We start from the raw sequence: 8,192 nt of genomic DNA, 5'->3' as shown, positions 1-8,192 counted from the left end.
TTTGGGACTGGAATGAAAACTGATCTTTTCCAGTCCTGTGGCCACTGCTGAGTTTTCCAAATTTGCTGGCATATTGAATGCAGCACTTTCACAGCATCATCTTTCAGGATTTGAAATAGCTCAACTGGAATTCCATCACCTCCACTAACTTTGTTCGTAGTGATGCTTTCTAAGGCCCACTTGACTTCACATTCCAGGATGTCTGGCTCTAGGTCAGTGATCACACCATCGTGATTAACTTGGTCGTGAAGATCTTTTTTGTACAGTTCTTCTATGTATTCCTGCCACCTCTTCTTAATATCTTCTGCTTCTGCTAGGTCCATACCATTTCTGTCCTTTATCGAGCCCATCTTTGCATGAAATGTTCCCTTGGTATCTCTAATTTTCTTGAAGAGATCTCTAGTCTTTCCCATTTTGTTGTTTTCCTCTTTTTTTGCATTGGTCGCTGAGGAAGGCTTTCTTATCTCTTCTTGCTATTCTTTGGAACTCTGCATTCAGATGCTTATATCTTTCCTTTTCTCCTTTGCTTTTCACTTCTCTTCTTTTCATAGGTATTTGTAAGGCCTCCCCAGACAGCCATTTTGCTTTTTTGCATTTCTTTTCCATGGGGATGGTCTTGATCCCTGTTTCCTGTACAATGTCACGAACCTCATTCCATAGTTCATCAGGCACTGTATCTATCAGATCTAGTCCCTTAAATCTATTTCTCACTTCCACTGTATAATCATAAGGGATTTGATTTAGGCCATACCTGAATGGTCTAGTGGTTTTCCCTACTTTCTTCAATTTAAGTCTGAATTTGGCAATAAGGAGTTTATGATCTGAGCCACAGTCAGCTCCTGGTCCTGTTTTTGTTGACTGTATAGAGCTTCTCCATCTTTGGCTGCAAATAATATAATCAATCTGATTTCGGTGTTGACCATCTGGTGATGTCCATGTGTAGAGTCTTCTCTTGTGTTATTGGAAGAGGGTGTTTGTTATGATCAGTGCATTTTCTTGGCAAAACTCTATTAGTCTTTGCCCTGCTTCATTCTGTATTCCAAGGCCAAATTTGCCTGTTACTCCAAGTGTTTCTTGACTTCCTATTTTTGCATTCCAGTCCGCTATAATGAAAAGGACATCTTTTTTGGGTGTTAGTTCTAAAAGGTCTTGTAGGTCTTCATAGAACCGTTCAACTTCAGCTTCTTCAGCGTTACTGGCATTGGCGTATAGCCAATTAATAATGTGATTGTTTCAGATGCACAGCAAAGGGACTCAGTCATGCATATACATGTATCCATCTCCCCCAAGCTCCCTCCCATCTAGGATTCCACATAACACTGAGCAGAGTTCCACATGCTATACAGTAGGTCCTTGTTGGTTATCCATTTTAAATATAGCTTTGTGTACATGTCCACCCCAAACTCCCTAACTATTCCTCCCCTTCATCCTTCCCAACCCCGGCAAGGATTTATTACCTTTTCACCAATGTCAAAAATCAACTGACAAACCAAAACCACATAATCAGCATCTAAATGGCACCCCACTCCAGTACTCTTGCCTGGAAAATCCCATGCACGGAGGAGCCTGGTAGGCTGCAATCCATGGGGTCGCTAAGAGTCAGACACGACTGAGCGACTTCCCTTTCACTTTTCACTTTCATGCATTGGAGGAGGAAATGGCAATCCACTCCAGTGTTCTTGCCTGGAGAATCCCAGGGACGGTGGGGCCTGGTGGGCTGCCGTCTGTGGGGTCGCACAGAGTCGGACACAACTGAAGCAATTTAGCAGCAGCAGCAACCAGAATGTACTTGAAGCTACTAGTTTGTGAGATACGCCGCTATGGTGCTGGGAGGTGGGCCTAAGGCACTTCGTGGGTAGGCAGTAAACTGGCTCTACAGTCAATCCACAGAGTTGGGCAAGAGAGACAGTCTCTGGGGGGAGGGAACTGTGATTTTGATCGAAAATGAGTCAACAAGAAAGCCACCCAGAGCAAGGTATGGCCAAATACTAAGGGAAGGACTGTTTTCTTCTTTATTGCCAATATTCATGTTACAGTGTATTCGTTAGTGGGGATCATGGTAGAGGGACCCTTTACTATCCTATAACCATTTATACCACCCTCATAAATGCTGGTAATATTCTACGGTTCTTACATGTGTTTCAATTTTTCACTTAGTTGTGTCCGACTCTTTGCGACCCCATGAACTATACAGTCCATGGAATTATCCAGGCCAGAATACTGGAGTGGGTAGCCTTTCCCTTCTCCAGGGGATCTTCCCAACCCAGGGATCGAACCCAGGTCTCCCACATTGCAGGCGGATTCTTTACCAGCTGAGCTATGAGGGAAGTCACCTTACATGTACAAACACATTCAAATTGTCTAACAGCTATTATGAGATGCTATTTTTATTCCCATTTTATAGATGAGGAAACAGCACAGAGAGGTTAAGTTACTGGCTCAAGGTCACACAGCTAGAGCTGGGATACAAGTGAATTCAGTCTGGCTGCTGCCTCACTACACTGACCCTCTTGCCATTCCTTGAACAAGACAAGGTTGTCCCCCACTCAAGGCAGCTGCTGTTCATGGTTCAGAGGAGGGTCTGTGCTCAGGTTATGTATTTCAAGAGTTGGCAAATTAAAGTCTGAGGACCCAGTCTGGTCCATTGCTTGTTTTTGTAATAAAGTTCTGTTGAAGCACAGCTGTGATCACTCGTTTAGGTATTTCTGTGCCTGTTTTCATGCTCTAATGGTGAAGTCAAGCAGTTACTACAGAGATCCACGGCCAGCAAAACCAAAAACATTTTCTATCTGGTCCTTTAGGAAAAAGTTTGCTGTTGTGTTTGATGACCATTTGCATGGGATAACTACCGAAGGTCCTAATATTCCGTAAGAAGGAATGGAGAGCCAAGGGTCAACAATAGCAGGCAGAAATCATGTGAGGAGGTGGGAGGAGGAAGCAGAAGCACAGAAAGAAACAGAGCCTTCATTATTAGGTGTAATAATATCCAATTTTATGTAAGGGCTGGTTTTCTTTAAATGGCAACTGCAAATCAAATTGGATTTCAAGTATGTGGGAGACTCTGAAAGAAAGGCACTTTCAGAATTATTTTTTAAAGCAAATAAACCTTTGAAAAATACAGAGAAGTTCCCCACTACGTGTCTACTTCTGCAAGTTTGGGTTTTATTATGCTTGGTTTCCTTAGGAACTGGAGCTCTTCAGAAAGAAGGATTTATTATTAATTATTAATGAATGAATGTGTTGAATATCTTGGTACTGAATGTCTGTCTGTCTTCTTTGGAGAAATGTCTGTTTAGGTCTTTTTCCCATTTTTTGATTGGGTTGTTTGTTTTTCTGGTATTGAGTTGTGTAAGCTGCTCTTATATTTTGGAAATTAATCCTTTGTCAGCTGTTTCATTTGCTATTATTTTCTTCCATGCTGAGGGTTGTCTTTTTACCTTGTTTATGGTTTCCTTTGCTCTGCAGTCTTTTTGTTTGTTTTTACCATGTTATACTTTAAAAAAAATTATTTCTTTTTAATTGAAGGATAATCACTGGGTGATGGGGATAGAGTGGGGAACCTTGTGAAGGATACAGTATTCTGAGAGGTACTGATGAGTAAGCAGACAGTGACAGTCTGGAACCCAGAGTAAGCGAGGATGTTTCAGAAACAAATAAGGAGGGCTGTGGTCCAGATGTGGGCAGTCATGTGTCTGTAGGTGGGTGGGTGTTAGAGGCCTGGAAATGCCTTCTTGAGGAAGGAAGGTCTAGGCTGAAACTTAAAGGTCTGTTAGGCAGTAATCAGGTGAAGGCAGAGGGCAGGGTAGGCCCGGTAGGGAAGGAGAGGTATATGTGGCTGAGAAAAAATCATGTAGAAGTCTCAACAGCAAGTTACAGTCTCCAGCAAGGCTGGAGATGAATTGTGGTGGGAAGGAAGAGCTGAGAGATGAGATGGGAGGTGAATGGAGGGCAGTAATGAAGGGTCTTTAGTGCTATGCTATGGAGTTTGACTGTATTTTGAGGACAGTGAGGGTTTGTAAACAATTTTCGTTTTTGGCCGTGCTGGGTGACATGTGACATCTTAGTTCCCAGACCAGGGGTTGAACTTGCACCCCCTGCATTGGAAGCACAGAGTCTTAACCACTGGATCACCAGAGAGATCCTTCAAAGAGGTTTTTTTTTTTTAAATTATTTATTTGGCTGCGTCGGGTCTTAGTTGCAGCCATGAGATGTTTGTTGCAGCACTCAGGTTCTTTCACTGCAGCACACAGACTCCCTAGTTGTGGCCTGAGTGGTCCAGAGGGCGTGGGTTCAGTAGTTGCAGCACGTGGACTTAGTAGCTCCACGGCAGGTGGGATCCTAGCTCCCCAGCCAGAGATCAAACCCAAGTCCCTGGCATTGGAATCGCGGAGTCTTTTTGTTTGTTTGTTTGACCATGTTAGACTTAAAAAAACTTATTTATTTTTTAATTGAAGGATCATTGCTTTACAGAATTTTGTTGTTTTCTGTCAAATATCAGGATGAATCAGCCATAGGTATACATATGTCCCCTCCCTCTTGAACCTCCCTTCCATGTCCCTCCTCATCCCACCCCTCTAGGTTGATACAGAGACCCTGTTTAAGTTCCCTGAGACATACAGCAAATTCCCATTGGCTATCTATTTTACATATGGTAATGTACATTTCCATGTTACTCTTTCCATACATCTCACCCGCTTCTCTTCTCTCCCCGTGTCCGTAAGTTTGTTCTCTATGTCCGTTTCTCCATTCAATTCAGTCACTCAGTCATGTCCAACTCTTTGCAACCCCATGGACTGCAGCATGCCAGGCTTCCCTGTCCATCACCAACTTCCAGAGCCTGCTCAAACTCAAGTCCATTGAGTCAGTGATGCCATCCCACCATCTCATCCTCTGTCATCCCCTTCTCCTGGCTTCAATCTTTCCCAGCATCAGTGTCTTTTCCAGTGAATCAATTCTTCACATCAAGTGGCCAAAGTATTGGAGCTACAGCTTCAGCATCAGTCCTTCCAATGAATATTCAGGACTGATTTTCTTTAGGATGGACTGGTTAGATCTCCTTGCAGTCCAAGGGATTCTCACGAGTCTTCTCCAACACCACAGTTCATCTGTTGATGGACATTAATCTGTCGATGGACATTAGGTTGCTTCCATGTTCTAGCTATTGTAAATAGTGCTGCAATGAACATTGGGGTACATGTGTCTTTTTCAATTTTGGTTTCCTCAGGGTATATGCCTAGGAATGGGATTGCTGGGTCATACGGTGGTTTTATTCCTAGTTTTTTAAGGAATCTCCATGTCATCTTCCACAGTGGCTGTATCAATTTACATTGCCACCAACAGGACAAGAGAGTTCCCTTTTCTCCACACCCTCTCCAGGATTTATTATTTGTAGACTTTTTGATGATGGCCATTCTGACCAGTGTGAGGTGATATCTCATTGTAGTTTTGATTTGCATTTCTCTAATAATGAGTGATGCTGAGTATCTTTTCGTGTGTTTGTTACCCATCTGTATGTCTTTTTTTTTTTTTGACTTTTTAAATTTTTTATTTTATTTTATTTTTTAACTTTACAATATTGTATTGGTTTTGCCATATACCAATATGAATCTGCCACAGGTATACATGCGTTCCCCATCCTGAACCCTCCTCCCTCCTCCCTCCTCCCTCCCCCATCTGTATGTCTTCTTTGGAGAAATGTCTGTTTAGGTCTTTCCCCCACTTTTTGATTGGGTTGTTTGTTTTTCAGGTATTGGGTTGTATGAGCTGCTTGTATATTTTGAAAATTAATCCTTTGTCAGCTGTTGCATTTGCTATTATTTTCTCCCATTCTGAGGGTTGTCTTTTCACCTTGTTTATAGTTTCCTTTGCTGTGCAGAAACTTTTAAGTTTAATCAGGTCCCACTTGTTTACTTTTGTTTTTATTTCCATTACTCTAGGATGTGGGTCATAGAGGATCTTTGCTTTGTGTCATTGAGTGTTCTGCCTATGTTTTCCTCTGAGAGTTTTATAGTTTCTGGTCTTACATTTGGATCTTTAATCCATTTTGAGTTTCTCTTTGTGTATGGTGTTAGGAAGTGTTCTAATTTCTTCTTTTACATACAGCTGTCCAGTTTTCCCACCACCACTTATTGAAGAGGCTATCTTTGCCTCCCTGTATATTCTTGCCTTCTTTGTCAAAAATACAGTACCCATAGGTGTGTGGGCTTATTTCTGGGTTTTCTATCTTGTTCCATTGGTCTATATTTCTGTTTTTGTGCCAGTACCATACTGTCTTGATGACTGTAGCTTTGTAGCATAATTTGAAGTCAGGAAGGTTGATTCCTCCAGCTCAATTCTTCTTTTTCAAGACTCCTTTGGGGAAGCTTGGAGTCTTACTCACTGGACTGCCAGGGAAGTCCTGCAAAGAGTTTTTTTTTTAAATCAATTTATTTTTAAATTGAAGGATAACTGCTTTACAGAATTTTGCTGTTTCCTGTCAAACCTAGCAGGGTGATCTGACAAGATTCGCATGGGGATAAAGATTGTTCCAGTCACAGTGTGGAAAGTGGACAGAGGGTAGGAGAAGGGCCCACAGCAGTTAGAAGTGACTGCAGGGACAGAGAAGACTGACTAAATAAATATAAAGAAGTTCAAACCACCTGGGCTTGGGGACAGAACAGATACAAGAGTAAAAGAGGGGAAGAAAAAGCAGGAGGCCAGGATAACTTGATAAACATGCAGAGGACGGAAGAGCTAGGGCGGCAGAGCTGGGGGGTGGTGGGGAAGGCAGTGAGCGCAACTTCATGTGCAGTGGGTCTTTGAGGTGCATCTGGGACTTCCATTGGAGGGGTCTACAGGAGAAGGATTTAGGAGTCTATGGCCCAAGAAAAGGGTTAAAATGTAGATATGTGGGTTATGTGATGCTATCTGAAGCTGCTGCAGTGATGAAAATTTCACAGAGGCATTTTAAAGAAGAAGAGAGAGGCCAAGGATAAAATCCTAGAAACACCCTCATTGAAAGGTGGGTGTTCAGAGGAACAGAAAGAAGAGGTGCTAGGACAAAACGCCCACAGAGTTGGAAGGAAAGTAAGAATGTTACAGAAACCCGAGGGAAGAGACTCTTGTAAGTAGGGGGAGTTATGCAAATTTATAGAGTTTTCAAGAAATAATGACGCACGAAGAGTGTCCTTTGAATTTATCCATGAGGAACGTATCGGGGACTTTGGTGGGGAGTCAGCGGAGTGCTGAGGGTGGAAGCTACAGCTCAGTGAAATGAAGATGAATGAGGGCTGAGGAAGGAGACTGGAGCAGGCAAGTTATTTCAAGAAGCTTGGCCGTGAAGGAGATGTGGGGAGATGGGGGAATGGCTGGAGGGGGGACATGGGCTAAGGGAATGTCTCATAATACAGGAGTTACCTGGGCATGATTACATGTTGATGGGGCTTCCCTGGTGGCTCAGACAGTAACGAGTCTGCCTGCACTGCGGAGGACCCAGGTTCGATCCCTGGGTCAGGATGATCCCCTGAAGAAGGAAATGGCAACCTGCTCCAGTATTCTTGCCTGGAAAATCCCATGGATGGAGGAGCCTGGCAGGCTAGAGTCCATGGGGTTGCAAAGAGTCGGACACGACTGAGCAACTTGACTTCACATGTTGATGGGCAAGAGTTGGGGAAGGAAAGGAGAGGGATGAGCAGAAGGAGCACAGTCTCTGAGGAAGCAAGAGTTGGGGGGTGGGTGGGAGCCCAAGATGGTGGAGTGGTCAGCACTGTGCTAGGAGGGAAAGAGGAAAAGGTGGTGATTGATGCTGGCCAGCGTGTTGGTGTGGCAACCGGGAACAGAGTGTTCACTGAGTGGTTCTGTTTTTTCCTCTCAAGTTGGTAGGGAGATGATCTTCAAAGCAGGAAGGGAAGCAACAGAACAGCAAGTCTGAAAAGAATGGCCATTGTGGAAACAGGAGGGAGAGCGCTAGGGAAGAACACAGGATGGCTGCGGGAAGGTTACGGGCTAAAGTGAGGCTGCGGACCAGCGCACCAGCTCCACTCTGTGCGGTTGGTAATTATATTCCCTGGCACTCGGCAGCCCAGGTGTAAGAGCCAAGGAGAATATGGTTTAACTTACCTAGGCAGGTGTCGTCAAAGAACAGAGGGTAAGACAGTGGATAGCAGGAAGAGATTGACTTTTAAAATGGCTCACGGGTTCGATGGAGTTAAAGA

This window comes from Bubalus kerabau, chromosome 10 (assembly GCF_029407905.1).
Source record: "Bubalus kerabau isolate K-KA32 ecotype Philippines breed swamp buffalo chromosome 10, PCC_UOA_SB_1v2, whole genome shotgun sequence".
Classification (NCBI taxonomy): Eukaryota; Metazoa; Chordata; class Mammalia; order Artiodactyla; family Bovidae; genus Bubalus; species Bubalus kerabau.
The sequence above is the reverse complement of the archived record's forward strand: the minus strand, read 5'-3'. Positions refer to the sequence as shown.